The sequence below is a fragment of the Pelophylax lessonae genome, assembly GCF_965119305.1.
Source record: "Pelophylax lessonae genome assembly, chromosome: 4".
Taxonomy (NCBI): domain Eukaryota; kingdom Metazoa; phylum Chordata; class Amphibia; order Anura; family Ranidae; genus Pelophylax; species Pelophylax lessonae.
The window spans coordinates 503,616,543-503,634,159 of record NC_138771.1 but is presented as its reverse complement, the minus strand read 5'-3'; the positions used below and the strand labels follow the sequence as shown (position 1 = coordinate 503,634,159).

At 46.0% G+C, this 17,617-nt stretch overlaps 1 pseudogene across 1 annotated transcript; it reads left to right on the top strand.

The window, feature by feature from the left end:
* Positions 1-2,459: 2,459 nt before the first annotated feature.
* On the top strand, positions 2,460-4,451 carry LOC309554646 (annotated as a pseudogene). The gene is made up of 4 exons: positions 2,460-2,510; positions 2,958-3,454; positions 4,240-4,355; positions 4,448-4,451. The product of its transcript is annotated as an uncharacterized misc_RNA (transcript).
* Positions 4,452-17,617: the final 13,166 nt, after the last annotated feature.

Here is a 17,617-nt window from a genome sequence, read left to right as displayed (position 1 = left end):
CGCGTGTTAGTATGGTGCCTCCGACAGATGTCTGCGCACAATCCGCGGACAAAAGTCTTTCGTGCAAACATGAAAATATTTGTATGCCGACACCAGAACGGACGATTGTTCGCCTGTCAGTACACAATTCGGCCGACAGACCGCAGATTTGCAAGACTGGGCATGCTCAGAAAATAGAAAACACAGGGAAAGTTAACCATTACATGACATCACTTCTGCAGTCGGCGGACAAAATTCTTGTGCTGTCCTTGTGCTGTCTTTGCACTTTTCAGCAGACACCGACATCCCGGGGAGAAAAGAGGAACATTTGTAAGCCGACCATCGGTACGTGTGTACGGGGCTTCAGTTTGACACTGTGTGTAGCAGAGTTAACGCAGCAAGAGGCAATATTTTTGCAGGACACAAATACACTTATAAAAGTATACTCAGATAACACCCCACTTCAATCTGTGGTATTGGGGGGCCACTGGTTTATCACACCAGTTGTACAAAAAATTGGCCAGTAAGTTTGGCACTGTGTGTAGCAGAGTTAACGCAGCAAAAGAGGCAATATTTTTGCAGGACACAAATACACTTATAAAAGTATACTCAGATAACACCCCACTTCAATCTGTGGTATTGGGGTGCCACTGGTTTATCACACCAGTTGTACAAAAAATTGGCCACTAAGTTTGGCACTGTGTGTAGCAGAGTTAACGCCGCAAAAGAGGCAATATTTTTGCAGGACACAAATACACTTATAAAAGTATACTCAGATAACACCCCACTTCAATCTGTGGTATTGGGGGGCCACTGGTCTATCACACCAGTTGTACAAAAAATTGCCAGTAAGTTTGGCACTGTGTGTAGCAGGGTTAACGCAGCAAAAGAGGCAATATTTTTGCAGGACACAAATACACTTATAAAAGTATACTCAGATAACACCCCACTTCAATCTGTCGTTTAGGGGGCCACTGGTCTATCACACCAGTTATAATACTTTTTTAAAAGTGCTTTTGTCACTGTTTGTAGTATTGCTGCAGAAATGCTCACCACACCAGTCACAATGCTGCACAGGGCACAATACAAAGCCACTATAATATGCTTTCTATATTAGAAAGTATATTATAAGTGTATTACACCCCTATGTAGTGCACTGCACACCAAAGAATAGTACACCTATACCAAATACCAGTCCTTAAAAGGACTTTTGTGGACCTTAACAGAGCGATTTGTGTCACTGACAATCTGTCCCTGGTGCACACAGCAGACCTCTCCCTACACTGACAAAAAGCAGAATGTGAAATGGCCGCTGGGTCAGGTCTATTTATAAGGTCGGGGGTATGTCCATGTGCTGAAATGTTTCCATTGGCTGTCCTGTTCCACCTGATGGCTGTGTCATTGGTCAAAGTTCTCCCCAATGTATACTAATATGGCTGCCGCGAACAACGTCATACTTTTCGCAAAATCAGCGGACTGCGAACGGGAAAAGTTCGCCGCGAACCGACCGCCGGGCGAACCACAAGGCCATCCCTAGTTTTCAGTACATTTTGGCAGCTACCGATTATTTTTCGAAGCAGGTGGAGGCTGCTGAGTTGGGACGCTATATTTTCTCCATGGTCTATCGACATGGTTGTCCCAAGCAAATTCATTCAAGCCAGGGTAGAGAATTCGTCAATCAAGTATGTGTACTTTATATTTACTATTGTTTGTAATAGTTATTTTGTAATATGTTGGTTTATTAAAATTTTAAATTCCTAATTTTTTTTTCCCAGCTCACCGACCACATGTGTAGTTTTCTTGTAATTGAAAGAAGCGCGACAGCGGCATATCACCCACAGACCAACGGCCTGGATGAAAAGACTAATCATAACATCAAAAGGCAAGTTTAATTCAAGTTTTGTTTTTATTTCTGCTTTTAGTAGAACTTTGCTCCACAGGTTCACTTAAAGAAACACTACATTGTCAGGAATACAAACCTCCTCCTTTCTTCCTGACACTATAGTGTTAAAGAAACATTTTTGGTTCCAGGGCCCTTCTGCTTACTTTTAAATAGTGCTTTTTACTCACCTTTTTCCAGCTATTCATGTCTCCTCGCGGATGGACCCATCCATGCACCGTCTCCTTGGCTGAGATAATCAAATCTGAACATCTCTGAAAATTCAATGCTTTCTCATATGAAAGCATTGGGAGGCTATTGCACATGTGATGGAAAACGCAGCACTGTACAAATCGGCATCTCCTTATGTTGTTTTTGCAGTGCACTTGTTTCTATTGTTGTATGCTGAGAACTAGAAATTCTGCATTACTTACAAGAGCGTTGTAAATGTGTATATCTTGTTTTTCATTTTATTAATTGTAGAGCTCTCACTAAATTGGTGGATGACAAACAAAATAATTGGGACGTGTATTTGGATGCAACATTATTTTCCATAAATTCTAAGGTCCAAACCACAACCAAATTTTCACCGTTTCTTTTGATGTACGGGAGGGAGGCAGTTTTCCCAGCCGAGGTTCCGGTTGAACTGCCGGTGAGTTGTTTCTGTTTTTTCTGTCACCTACAGTTAAATATTTGCATATAGTATATGTAATGATTCTTTATTATATACAGATCTCTCCTCGTTCTGCTTGCTTTATTCATCATAAGTGGCACATAACATTGTTATAATGTTGGACAGTTATTTATTAGTTAACTATTATCTGATAATGTTTTCTGCCATAACAATATTTAATGATAGTATGCACATGTAACTAATCAAAATATATATTGTTATTCATAAACATTGTAATCTTGAAAATTATCAGTTCTTTTTTCCATTAATAGTTGTATCACTGTACAACTGTACAACAAAAGGTACTTTTTATTTACAGTATCTTTACAACATTTCAATCATACTTTATTATACTTACTATTTATTGTAAATGTTGGTGTCTGGGTATACATATAAAAACATTTTTTTTTTATATTTTCTTCACAGCTTTCGAAAATCATTCTTCCGGAGGAGAAGACTTATGTTTCCTTTGTAAATGAGAAGAAAACATCAATGGAGAACATAAAGCAAACAACGAAAGAAAGCATAGAAAAATCGCAGGAAAACCAGAAGATGAAGTATGCGAAGAAAGTGCTGAAGAAACACAAAGATGTAGTGTAAAGTGTTGGCAATGAGGTCCTTCTTTACAATATGAGGAAGCGTGGTAGAAAAGGAGGAAGGATAGAGCCTGACTTCTCTGGTCCTTACATTACAAGGAGGTGTGTGGCAAGGTGGTAAAACTGGCAAATTCTGACGGGGTTACACTTAAGAAAAAGATCAGTGTCGACCACATCAGGCCGTACAGAAGAAGTGAGGAAAGCACAGCCCACGGACAGGAAGGTGATGTTGAATTGCCTGAGGAAATCAGCACCTGCGTGTCCTCCATACCACAAAGGACCTCTGTCATCTGTTTTGCTGCACTGAAAAAGGAGAGCACTATTGAGGTACCACCAAAATTAATACCTGAATGTGTATGTGTGTGTGTGTGTACATATATATATATATATATATATATATATATATATATATATATACATTTTGTTTATTTTAAGTTTGCATCTAGCTTGCCTTGCATTACATGTACTGTGCCTTGTTCTGTTTCTTCATCCTATTCTTCCTTTATGTAGTATTTTAGTTTAAAATAATGTTAAGTGATTACCATTAATCTTAATATATTTTTAAACCTTCTGCATCTTTGATTGCCATGCAAAGCATAGAAGACAGAGGTAGCAGTTACTGGGTTCTCATATTTTTGTTTGACCCTGTTGGTCATTTGTTTGGCCATGCCCAGTTGGTATGGCCTTTCACTCTGTTTGACCCTGTTGGTCATTTGTTTGGCCATGCCCTGTTGGTATGGACTTTCACTTTGATGGCCTTTCTGGCATTTTTTTTTTATGAAGTTGCCACTGTTTGGCATCATGTTTTATCCAGTTCTTGTTATCATTAACCATACAAGTTTGAGATTATACCAAAGAACCTATACAGGTTGAGTTATTCCCCTTGTCAGAAATGCTTCTTAACATAAGAGAATTGCATTTAGGAAGATTTGCATATCTAAAGCGTTTTCTTTCTTTATTTAGATGATGTTTTATTTGGACATAATTCGTATTCTTTCAATACTTAATTTTAAGATAAGGCATACTCAACCTGTATTAGCTTTGGCTCCCAAATGTACATTACGTACCTGGAGTTAAATTTTCTTGCTTTTTTTATTTATTTATTTTTTTAGTTAAAATGCTGTGGGAAGCTGAAGATGACGGCTCTGTGGAAGCAGTTGAGGGACCATACAAACTGTATGTTTCATTGTTCCATACGCTGCATGGCAATAAGTGGCTGGTTGGTGAGGTAAGAATATACATTGGTAATAATTAATCTAAAGCAAAAAAATTAAAAATATCAAATAATTGAATATTTTATTTTATTTTTTTTTCATGCAGGTGATTGATGCATACATTCATCATCTGATTTGTAAAGCATCAAGTGTGAAAAAAAATATATATATGTAGCACAAATCTGCCCTCTACTGGTGATACAATATATCCCCTGCGCTCAAGTAGCCTCAAAACAAGTCAATCAGACAATACCGCAGCTACTTTAAAAGAAGTGTGTAAAAGTATACTCAAATATATATCGTCCCTAGGAACATATACAAAAGTACAAGTAGCGCAGGTATAATTGAGGAGAAATGACGTAGCATATAAACCAGCCAAATCTTGATACAGTCCTTCAACGTCCATGAATGCAAAAATTTAGTGCAAAAACTTCAATGCAAAAAATTCAATGCAAAAATTCAAAACAAAGGGTTAATTCCTCAGTAATAGTCCAATCCACCAAGTGAGAAACACCATCAAGTGTTGGGGTCACCACTGCTCTACACCTCCACCGATGTGATAATGGGGGGACTGGCAACTCACCAGAAGCTGTGGCCCACCTATTTGCATAGGACAGGCAAACAGGCAAACAGGTTGTGGTATCACAAGTCCCACTCAGGAACGATTACTGCTGCTATTACTGGATTTCAATCACGGGTGATCACATATCTCCCTTCTTCTCCCGGCATTAGCTCAGATGGTAAACATAAGGGGAAAGAAGGAACCGCACTAGTGTGATATTGTTTCACCCATTGGATATTTATTCAGAAAAACCCAATACATATGTACTCACAAACGCAATAAAACAGTAAGCCTTCAGTATCAAGGGGCGTGGCCGGGATGTAGACGGCGCCGGACGTGTCTTCTCAGAGCTCCTCACCATCCTGACATTATCCGGCTCCATCCACGGCCCCTGTGCCTCGGATCGCGGCGGTTTTGCCCTGCTCCACATCGGGCAAAGGAGGGGCACGAATGCCGGGGAGAAAATCCGGGGTTTCTACACCGACCCCGCGGCCTCAACGATCGGTACCGCCGCGAGGCGTGAAAGCGGCCGCCGCCATCTTGAAAGTGCAGGCCTCTTCTTCTCCATCTGCAGCCACAGGCACCCGAGCCTCCTCACAGTCGGGGACGATGTCTGCGGGGGCTGGGCACCCTCTTCTGGAACATCCGCTGGACGCAGGTACTGAGGGGTCATCGCGGGGGACCGCTGGACAGGCTGGGGGGTCACCTGGAGGGGGGGATATCACCGCTCCCATCCTGGCGGCTATAGACGCTTCTAAAACTGCCCTAATGCTCCGGATTGATCACCTGGCCTCTGAATGCACCCTGATCCGCCATGATTTGGATAAATTCAGGGGGCGCCTGACAGAGGCTGAAGGCCGTGTATCTGAGGTGGAGGATGTCACCGCTTCCCATTCGGCACAACTCATTGCTTTGCAGGCCCAGGTGAATGCTATGGCAGACAAAATGGAGGATGCTGAGAATCGGCAGCGTCGCAACAATATCAGGGTGGTTGGCTTGCCGGAGAAGGCTGAGGGGTCTAATTCTACACTGTTTGCTGAGAAATTCTTTTGTGATTTACTCAAGTTGCCTCCCCCTCCCCCGACCTACGTGGTGGAAAGGGCCCATAGGGTTCCCACAGGGCCCAGGCCGCCCGGGGCCCCCCGCGCCCCTTTTTGGTCCGTTTTTTGAACTTCCGTGACAGGGACCGCATTCTCTCTGAAGCCAGGAGACAGGAGGAGTTGCTGTTTGAGAACAGTAAGATAATGCTATTTCCTGATTTCTCTGTGGAAACGCAGAAAAAGCGCAGATCGTTTACTGAAGTGCGCAAAATCCTGAGGAACAAGGGCCTGAAGTATGGCATGATGTACCCGAGCCGCCTGCGTGTGGATTACAAAGGAACTGTCCTGTTCTTCAATTCGGCTGGGGAGGCTGCAGACTGGTTGGAATCTATTTAATCTCCTATTGTGCACCCGCTCTCCAGGATGGCATGAGACTTTTGGGGCCCTGCTTCTCTGTGCCCCCCCTTTTTTTGAGGATCCTGTCTTCACACACTCTGGCTCCTCCATGGCTAATGGGGGGGCATTTACAGTACCTGCATTGATGTTCCTGCCATGAAGCTTCCTGGATTGCCCTGGGCTGGATCCTTGTTTATGTCCCTGGGGTTGTGGAGTGGGCTACAGTTTATTGGAGCTCTGTGTACTACACGTCGTTGAACTTGACTTTTCTTTTTTCAGCTTATTTTCTTGCTTTTTACAATTTTTGTTTTTGCTTTTTTCTTTTCCTTTTTTTGGGACTGACGATCTGCCAGCTCCCCTTTTTTGGGGCTACCTCTGGCGGACTCGAGTAACGCCGGCTGCGGTTCTATGTTGCAGCCATGCCTTAAAATTTTTTGCCGGGTTTTGGGAATAGGCTGGATACCCTGTTGCACTTTTTTTTGTTTCAGGTTTGGGTATCACAGCAGGGATGTTGTTGTTTTAGGCTCCAGGCTCCATCCGGTGGTCATTGTCTATTTTTCTTATGTATATGTATTGCTGCATGTCTGGATGGAGCTGGAGGATCGGGTTGGTCCTCGGGCTGTGCTTGGTCCTCTGGCTTCCTCCTGCTATATGCCCCTCTGCTGTTCTATGGCTGAGCTGCTTAAGATTATGTCATGGAATGTGCGAGGTCTCAATGACAAGGTGAAACGCACGGCTATATTTCGGTATATTAAAATTGTACAACCCCATGTTATCCTCCTCCAGGAGACACATTTGGATGGCAGCAGGGTGCTTGCCTTGAAGAGGCCTTGGATTCAGAGGATCTTCAACGCCACGTACTCCACGTATGCCCGTGGGGTATCCATTTTGCTTGGTAGGAATGCACCCTGCTCGATTCAAAAGGTGATTACGGATCCTGGCGGACGATATGTTATTGTTCTCCTCGAGTTATTTCACCGGCAGGTGGTTCTGGTGAGTGTATACTTACCTCCCCCGTTCCACTCCCAGGTTCTGGTGGATCTCCTGGTGACCCTGGCCCCTTATATGCACCTTCCTCTTATCATGGCCGGGGATTTCAATGCTGTTCTGGACGGTGGACTGGACTCCTCTAACCCGGGTAGACTGTCATCCCCTGAACTTGTGTCATGGTCTTCCGCGGCTCAGCTTACGGAGCTGTGGCGCTGGAAAAATCCTGGGGTGCGTGGCTACTCCTGCTGGTCTGGGGTGCACAGAACGGCGTCCAGAATAGATCTGGCTTTTGCTAATGGGTCTTGTCTTCCCTTGGTCCAGGATGCCACCTATTTGGCGGGGGGTCTTTCAGATCACAACCCACTGCTACTGACTCTGCGGGTGGGGGCAGGTGGGACCAGGGGTGCTTGGCGCCTATCGCCGGGGTGGCTGCAGACTGAAAAGGTGATGCAGCAGGTGGAGCCCCAAATGCCTGCATATTGGGAGGATCATGCCTCGTCCACGGCTGGGGTGGTCCTGTGGGATGCTTTCAAGGCGGTCATGCGGGGTCATTACATCTCTGCGATTAAGACGTCCCGTAGGGAGGCTAATGCTGATAGAGAGGCTGTTCTGCTGGAGGTCCGTAGGTTGGAGGAGGAATACTCGGCTTCTCCGGGACCGGCGGCCTATGCGGCCCTGGAGGAGGCCAGAAGGCGTTTGGCCTTATTGGATACTGATTTTGCGCATGCCAATCTTAAACATAGAGCGGAGTCACTTTTTGAGAAGGGGGACAAAAATGGTAAGCTGTTGGCTTTTTTGGTGGCAGACCAGAGGGCTTCGGTAAGTGTTCCATGTATCAGGTCTGGTTCGGGGGAAATGGTTAGGGACCCGGGGGAGATCTCCCGGGTCTTTGTGGATTACTACTCTGACACCTATTTGCCTCTGCCTGCCTACGATCTGGGGGAGTTGGAGCGCCTTTTATCTGGGTTGCCGATTCCGGTCTTGGAGGGCGAGGACAGTGCATGGTTGGATAATGACATAACGTTGAAGGAAATTGAAAAAGCCATCTCGTCCTTCCCCCCCCAATAAGTCGCCGGGCCCTGATGGATTCCCGGCGGAGTGGTATCGGCAGTATTCGGACTCCTTGGCTCCCAGGCTCCAGGCTCTGTATGCTGCGTGTTTCGATCAGGGGGCCCTGCCGGACTCTATGCTCGAGGCATATGTTGTTCTTCTGCCCAGGCCGGGTAAGGACCACACCCTGTGTTCCTCCTATCGCCCCATTGCCCTGCTCAATGTGGATCTCAAGATACTCACGAAGGTCTTGGCTACTAGGCTGGCTGTGGTCCTGCCCTCCCTGGTGGACATTGATCAGACCGGATTCATGCCGGGCAAGTCCACGGACACCAACCTTAGACGCCTGTTTACACATTTGCAGGTGTCGCATGCCTCTGTTGGCACTAGAGTGGTGGTGTCGCTGGACATTGCCAAGGCCTTCGACACGGTGGATTGGGTCTACATGGGGGTGGTGCTGCGGAGTATGGGATTTGGTCCTAAATTTTGTAAGTGGATTTCCCTCCTGTATTCTTCCCCGCGTATGGCGTTGAAGATCGGTTCCACCCTATCTCCCTTTTTTGGGGTGGGTAGGGGGACTAGACAGGGCTGCCCTCTTTCGCCCTTTCTGTTCTCCCTGATGATCGAACCCCTGGCTATTGCGTTGCGAGCATCTCCAGAGGTGGGGGAGCTGGAAGTGGGCTCCATTAAGGAGTGCCTGGCACTCTATGCGGATGATATGCTTTTGTTTTTGAAAGATCCTAATGTTTCCCTGCGGGCGGTCTTCCATATCCTTGACACTTTTGCTAAGTTTTCTGGCCTACGGGTTAATTGGGATAAATCCACCATGCTCCCCATTGATCCTGGTGCTATTGCTGCAGCGGATGGGGCGTTGCCTTTGAAATGGGTGACTGAGTTCACATACCTGGGAGTCAGGGTGTCGGCGAGAGTGGCTGACTATCTCAGTCTGAATCTTCTCCCATTGCTGGAGGTCTTTAAACGCAGGGCGGAGGTGTGGCGCGACTTACCTTTGTCGGTTCTGGGGCGCGTTAATTTGGTAAAGATGAAACTCCTCCCTGTCTTTCTGTATTTCCTTAGGAACTCGCCGGTGTGGGTTCCACGGTCGTTCTTCCGTCGCGTTCATGGCCTGATAGGTTCCTTTATTTGGGGTAACTCCCCTCCTAGAATTGGCATGCAAGTGTTACAGGAGCCCTGGGGTCAGGGGGGATTGGCTTTGCCTGATCTTTATAAATATTTCCTGGCCGGGCAGGGAGTGGTGGCGCGGCGCTGGCTTATGGGGGACGATGGGGATTCCGCCACGGTGCTGGAGGCGGCTGTTTTGGGCTCCTACGAGAGTCTTCGGCTTCTGCTGCATCGGGGGTCCAGGGCTAAATTTCAGCTGACAGGGACTATGCGCTCTACCATCAAGGCCTGGGACCATATGCTGATGCTGGTGGAGCCGGGGGTTACTAGTGTATCCCCGGCCTCCCCATTGTGGTGGAACCCCAAGTTTCCTCATTTTGCTTCGATCCCTGATCCCGCCATCTGGGCCGTCAAGGGGGTTAAGTTGTTGGGGGACATTGTCTCTGGTGGGGAGTTGTGCACCTTCGATGCCTTGAAGGTGCGTTACGATCTACCCAATAAATATTTTTTTCGTTATCTTCAGCTCCGCCATGCATTTGTGGCACAGTTTGGGTCCCCCCGGGTTGTGCTTAAAACTTCAGCTCTTGAAGTGGCGTTACAGGCGACGGATATGCGGAAGCCCCTCTCGGAGTTGTACAGGGAATTGTTCGCCACCACTCCGCCGGCGGTGCGTAGGTGTCGGGAGCGCTGGGTGGGGGAGGTGCCTGACCTGGATGGTGATGACTGGGATGATATGTGGAGTTCGCCCTTTGCTTACCTGGTCTCTGCAAGGGAACGCATTATTCACTTTAAATTTCTACATCGGATCTATTACACGCCGGCGAGGTTGGCACGTATTTATCCGACGACCTCGGCGGAGTGCTGGCGTTGTTCGCATTCTCCGGCGGACTTCAGCCACATCTTCTGGGGGTGCCCGGTGGTCAAGGACTATTGGGCAGCCGTCTTGGATTGCATCGTGGAGGTGGTTAAGATTCCGGTCCCCTGCTCCGTGGAGGTCTGTCTTTTGGGGTTGGTGGATGGCGTGGCCCCCGCGAGGGCAGTTCGTACTCTGATCAGTCTACTTCTTTTCTATGCTCGCAAGGCTCTGCTCTTACACTGGAAAAGTCCCTTGGCTCCCACGATCCTCTTTTGGAAAGGCTTAGTTAATAAAGTGACTCCGCTCTACAAGGCTACGTATCTCAGTAGGGGATGTCCTCGCAAGTTTGGTAAAGTGTGGAAAATATGGCTAGACTCCCCAGCCTCGACCTCCGTGGCTCAGCTTTGAGGTTTTATGGGATCCTGTTCGGGGTTATCTAGGGGGGGGGGGGTGGTCGTGCCAGTTGATGATGCTCTCCAACTCGCTGGGTGCTAGCTGCATGTGTTGAGGTCTCTCAGGTTTTTGAATACGGCATGGGGTTACTGAATGCGGGTACTGTACTGTGCTAATGTCTGTGTTTGATGACCTTGCTCCTTGGTAGATGGAGCGGACTTGGGGGGTATTTTTATTGCTGCTAGGAGCTTTTTTTTTGTGCTGGACGCGCTGGGTGGAGCCTGGAGGGGGGGGGTGGGATGGGGGGGGTTGACCTGTTGTCTTTGGTTGTACATGTTGCCCTGCGTGGCAGTGTATTGTCTGTTTATGTGTGCAAAACTTCAATAAAAACAAATTTTCAAAAAAAAAAAAAAGCCTTCAGTATCAGTGCTACGGGTACCGTGGTATGCTGTGTCGATCCTGCTCACCCTCTCCACGCTGGTGTCTCGGATCTCCAAAGCTGCCGCTCGTGTCCCCCGTGCACTTCCGGTCACCGTAAGGTTCATGCTCTGACGCGTTTCGTCATTTCCGACTTTATCAAAGGGCGTGAACCTTACGGCACGGCGTCCGATTATCCGAGAACTATCCAAATGCGAGACCAGATGGATTTTTCTCACCCAGGCCTTGACCCCCAAAGGGCTAAACATTGACTTGGACCTGAACTGTTTCATCAGTGACTTATGATGGACAGTTTAGATGTGAGATTGGACCTTTGTTTTAACCTTTATTTTATCTTATTTTATTTTGTTTAAGTTCACATCTTTAAGTTTACACCTTTAATTAATTATTTTAACCCTTTAAAGATCCTTTTAGATAATGGGATTTTAGTATGAGGATGAGGCTTTGAGACTAACAAGTTTATTCAAAGTTTAAATTTTAGATTTTTTAATTATGTGGATTCCTATGGGATCCCACTATCATCCATATCGACTTCTGACGTGTTGCATTTATTGGCATCTTTTGGGTAACCACCCGTAACCACACATGTGGTATTGGGCATCGAAAGTCGCCCATTTTATTTTATTTATTTTTAATTTTATTTTATTAAATCTAGGAAATTTTATATATATATTTTATTTACACTGTCTGTTATGGGCAGTGTAGTAGTTATTGTTAATCTGATTTTATGTATCTCTTGATATGCACATCAATTTATGGTGTATAAGGATAATTATCCTGTATTTTAACATATACTTATTTTTACATTAATATGGGAAGAGTATGCTGACGGTATAAATGGGTTAGTCTGGTGTTTACAAGACTACCTAGATGCAAATCATTCTAATCAATGGGACACCATAGAGGAATGTAATATAATTAATGACAATTGAGGCTATATAGTATTTTTAGTATGACCGCCCACTGCATGAATAATGGGAAACCAGACGATCGTGCATTGTTGTCTTATGGGAGTAGGACCTGAGTATGGGCAAACAAGGCAGGTTATAGGACCTTTTCAGCGATCCGATATGGGCGGAAGTGCTCGCTGTAATGAAGTGGCCCAATTTACATACGAGGGCGGGCCTTTTGATCCTCATCAAAACCGTCAGCAGACACTCCTATATAATCGGACGCCGTACCGTAAGGTTCACGCCCTTTGATAAAGTCGGAAATGACGAAACGCGTCAGGGCATGAACCTTACGGCGACCGGAAGTGCACGGGTGACACGAGCGGCAGCTTTGGAGATCCGAGACACCAGCGTGGAGAGGGTGAGCAGGATCGACACAGCATACCACGGTACCCGTAGCACTGATACTGAAGGCTTACTGTTTTATTGCGTTTGTGAGTACATATGTATTGGGTTTTTCTGAATAAATATCCGATGGGTGAAACAATATCACACTAGTGCGGTTCCTTCTTTCCCCTTATGTTTACCATCTGAGCTAATGCCGGGAGAAGAAGGGAGATATGTGATCACCCGTGATTGAAATCCAGTAATAGCAGCAGTAATCGTTCCTGAGTGGGACTTGTGATACCACAACCTGTTTGCCTGTTTGCCTGTCCTATGCAAATAGGAGGGCCACAGCTTCTGGTGAGTTGCCAGTCCCCCCATTATCACATCGGTGGAGGTGTAGAGCAGTGGTGACCCCAACACTTGATGGTGTTTCTCACTTGGTGGATTGGACTATTACTGAGGAATTAACCCTTTGTTTTGAATTTTTGCATTGAATTTTTTGCATTGAAGTTTTTGCACTAAATTTTTGCATTCATGGACGTTTAAGGACTGTATCAAGATTTGGCTGGTTTATATGCTACGTCATTTCTCCTCAATTATACCTGCGCTACTTGTACTTTTGTATATGTTCCTAGGGACGATATATATTTGAGTATACTTTTACAAAGCATCAAGTGTGCATCATGTGCATGAAGTGTGAATTACGTTCATACTTGTGTTATGTTTGTTGCGTTGTTATTTTGCATTATAACTTTTAATCTATTGAAACAGGAACCTGTTCCACAGTTTGATGCTGTCATGTCATCTGTATTATTTGACGGTGAAATAGAAAAGCTTGGAAAGGTTAGTGACTTGTTACAATTCCAATTATACATATTAAATATATATATTTATAATACATAAATTACCAATTTGGCTTTTTACCTTTTCTTCAGATAAACTTTCCAGTTGAAGATCTCTGGTTATGCCCTGTGAACGTTGGAGCTCACTTGATTTTATTGGTATTTATTATTGAAAAAATGTAATTTCCCTTTCTTTACTTAGGTTGTCATGCACTATTATATTCTATGTAATTATGATAAATATATAGAAATATTTTACTACAACCCTATGACGCCACAATGCTCATTCTCTCTGTACAATGTTGTCAAAAAGTCGGTATTTAGTTGAATCAATAAAACTGCTGCAGATATCCACTTTTTATATCCGCACTCCACTATTCTTTCCAAATGCCACACTGATATTTAAATGCATGAAATTTAAATGACACTTTCTTCTGTTGTGAAGTTCATTGATTCCACTGTATGTCTACTTTTGGTTCACCTGGTATATAAAAAATATCAATGTCATCAATGAACTTGTGTGATTTCCTGATTAATTTTTTAGGTTGTCATCATGTCCAAGAAGGTCGTTGTATTGATGGATCCGATGAGAAATGAAAACAGCTATGTTTCAAAAGTGCAACGGAACTGGAAGTAAGTGTGCCTCTGTAAACAGTTTTAACTTGGTACAAGTTTCAATTAAAAAGTTATTCATTTTTTTTAGATATCATTTTTTTGTAATGTATTATTTTTTATTACTAGTATCTTCTTGAGGATGTACAAGCCAGAAGAACAGGCAGCACAATGGAGCACATGGATAATGTATCACAGCAACCAACATGGTTCCAGTAGCTGTGGAGTTTTAATCTTGATGGTAAAAAGTTTTCTAACATAGCAATAGCCAGTGATAACAAATGTGAACTGCGGTTACAAATGTGAATTGTTATTTTACAGTTTGCCAAGGAGTTCCTACGGACAAGAAAAATCTCTGAAGTGAAGACATCTGTGGAATATATAACGGATGCACGACTGGAAATAGCTTGTGCTATACAGTATAAAGGTCAGGTCTATCAAACAGTGCCTGAAAGCTTTGTCTTGAAAAATTGTCTTCATACTCAAAATCCACACAGATTAAAACATTGCGCCGGAAATGTGTTTTTATTATTAATTCATTCCAAAAACACTACATGTGAAAATACGCATTCACTTACATTTTACCATGCTGCACCATAACATTGGTTTTAACTATTTTTGTAGGTGCTGTATGAGTCCCATCAGGATGTCCCCTGTATGTGGCCCCATAATCAATAGAGCTAAAAACATGCAATAAGGTGAGTAAAGTGTACTTACTTTTTGGAATAGAAGGATTGTTTAATTATTAGACCACTCCATTTATACTTATATTGTATTGAGAGGTTCCCGTGTGCAGCATATTTTAGAGACTCCAGTAACACAGACAAAGTTAATCCCATCCCTAGTACTTTTCATGATCTAACAGTGGCGGCCCGTGCATAAGGGGCGCCAGGGCGCCGCCCCCCTAAAAAAAAGGAAAAAAAAAAAGACAAAAAAAAACAATAAAGTTAGGAAAAAAAAATCGGTTCGCCGGCCTGACCGGCCTATGTGGTGGCTAAAGAGGGGGTGGGGTTTACGACCCAGAAGAGGCGCCGATTGGCTGCCTTCTGGGGGCGTAACCTGGGCGCAGAAAAGAGCGCTTGGCCACCCCCACCTGGCTGTGATTGGTCCAGACTCCAGCCTGGACCAATCACAGAAGGACATCATCTGGTCACGTGACGCGTGGGGCGGTGCACCACCCCGGCGTCACGATCACCGCTTCCCCCTTCCGGGTTCCATTCCTTCCCGCGGCTGAGAGAAGATAGAAGACTCCCGTCTGCTCAGAGCTCTCGCCGACGCCGAGTCACCGCTTGACCAGGAGGAGACGGAGACCAGGAGTCGGATCGGGCAGCGGCGGCGGGCCTTCTTCATGGACGTGCATTCGGATCCAGGCCTCGGGTCGGAAGAGAGAGAGAAGAGTTCAGCCCTGTGCAGCAGCAGCCCGGTAAGTCCTCAGTCCTCCTCCTCCTAAGGCCTCTGCTCTGTCCACTCCACAAAAAAAATGCATGCCTTGCCATTGCCTGCCATCCATGCCATGCCATTGCCATCCATTGCCTGCCATCCATGCCATTGCCATCCATTGCCTGCCATCCGTGCCATTGCCATCCATTGCCTGCCATCCATGCCATGCCATGCTATTGCCATCCATTGCCTGCCATCCATGCCATGCCATGCCATCCATTGCCTGCCATCCATGCCATGCCATTGCCATCCATTGCCTGCCATCCATGCCATGCCATTGCCATCCATTGCCTGCCATCCATTGCCTGCCATCCATGCCATTGCCATCCATTGCCTGCCATCCATGCCATTGCCACTCCACAAAAAAAATGCATGCCTTGCCATTGCCTGCCATCCATGCCATGCCATTGCCATCCATTGCCTGCCATCCATGCCATTGCCATCCATTGCCTGCCATCCATGCCATTGCCATCCATTGCCTGCCATCCATGCCATGCCATTGCCTGCCATCCATGCCATGCCATTGCCATCCATTGCCTGCCATCCATGCCATGCCATTGCCATCCATTGCCTGCCATCCATGCCATGCCATCCATTGCCTGCCATGCCATCCATGATGATAATGATATCTGCTGCAGATATCATCATGGATGGATGGATGGACCCAGGCCAGAACAGGTAGGTACAGGCAGGTCACGGTGCAAGATTTATCAAGTTACCCAGGCCGGGCCCAGACCAGAGTGTGCAGATATCATTATATATATCATCATGGATGGATGGATGATCCATCCATCCATGATGATATATATATATATAATGATATCTGCACACTCTGGTCTGGGCCTGGCTTGGGATATTATTCTTGCACCGTGACCTGCCTGTACCTACCTGTTCTGGCCTGGCCTGGCCTGGCCTGGGTCCATCCATCCATCCATCCATCCATCCATCCATGATGATAATGATATCTGCACACTCTGGTCTGGGCCTGGCCTGGGTAACTTGATAAATCTTGCACCATGACCTGCCTGTACCTACCTGTTCTGGCCTGGCCTGGGTCCATTCATCCATGATGGATGGATAGACCCAGGCCAGAACAGGTAGGTACAGGCAGGTCACGGTGCAAGAATAATATCAAGTTACCCAGGCCGGGCCCAGACCAGAGTGTGCAGATATCATTATATATATCATCATGGATGGATGGATGGATGGATGAAAGGGGCATGTATGCTGGTCACTACATTGAAAGGGGGCATGTACGCTGGTCACTACATTGAAAGGGGGCCTGTACGCTGGTCACTACATTGAAAGGGGGCCTGTACGCTGGTCACTACATTGAAAGGGGGCATGTACGCTGGTCACTGCATTGAAAGGGGGCATGTACGCTGGTCACTACATTGAAAGGGACATGTATGCTGGTCACTACATTGAAAGGGGGCCTGTACGCTGGTCACTACATTGAAAGCGGGCATGTACGCTGGTCACTGCATTGAAAGGGGGCATGTACGCTGGTCACTGCATTGAAAGGGGGCCTGTACGCTGGTCACTACATTGAAAGGGGGCCTGTACGCTGGTCACTGCATTGAAAGGGGGCATGTACGCTGGTCACTGCATTGAAAGGGGGCCTGTACGCTGGTCACTACATTGAAGGGGGCATGTACGCTGGTCACTGCATTGAAAGGGGGCCTGTACGCTGGTCACTACATTGAAAGGGGGCATGTACGCTGGTCACTGCATTGAAAGGGGGCATGTACGCTGGTCACTGCATTGAAAGGGGGCCTGTACGCTGGTCACTACATTGAAGGGGGCCTGTACGCTGGTCACTACATTGAAAGGGGGCATTTACGCTGGTCACTGCATTGAAAGGGGGCATGTACGCTGGTCACTACATTGAAAGGGGGCATGTACACTGGTCACTACATTGAAAGGGGGCATGTACTGTGGGATTAGTGCTAGAGGGCCTGTACTGTGGGATTAGTGCTAGGGGGCCTGTACTGTGGGGTTTGTGCTAGGGGGTCTGTACTGTGGGATTAGTGCTAGGAGGTCTGTACTGTGGGGTTTGGGCTAGGGGGTCTGTACTGTGGGGTTTGTACTGTGGGGTTTGTGCCACTCTCAGTCAGTGTATCCCATAATAGGGTGTCTCTCACATTATATCCCATAATAGGGCCCCTGCTCCCTATTATGGGATATACTAGTACTGAGAGACCCCTTAATATGTGATATATTGGGAGAATTTGTTCACGCAAGCAAAATATAGGGGA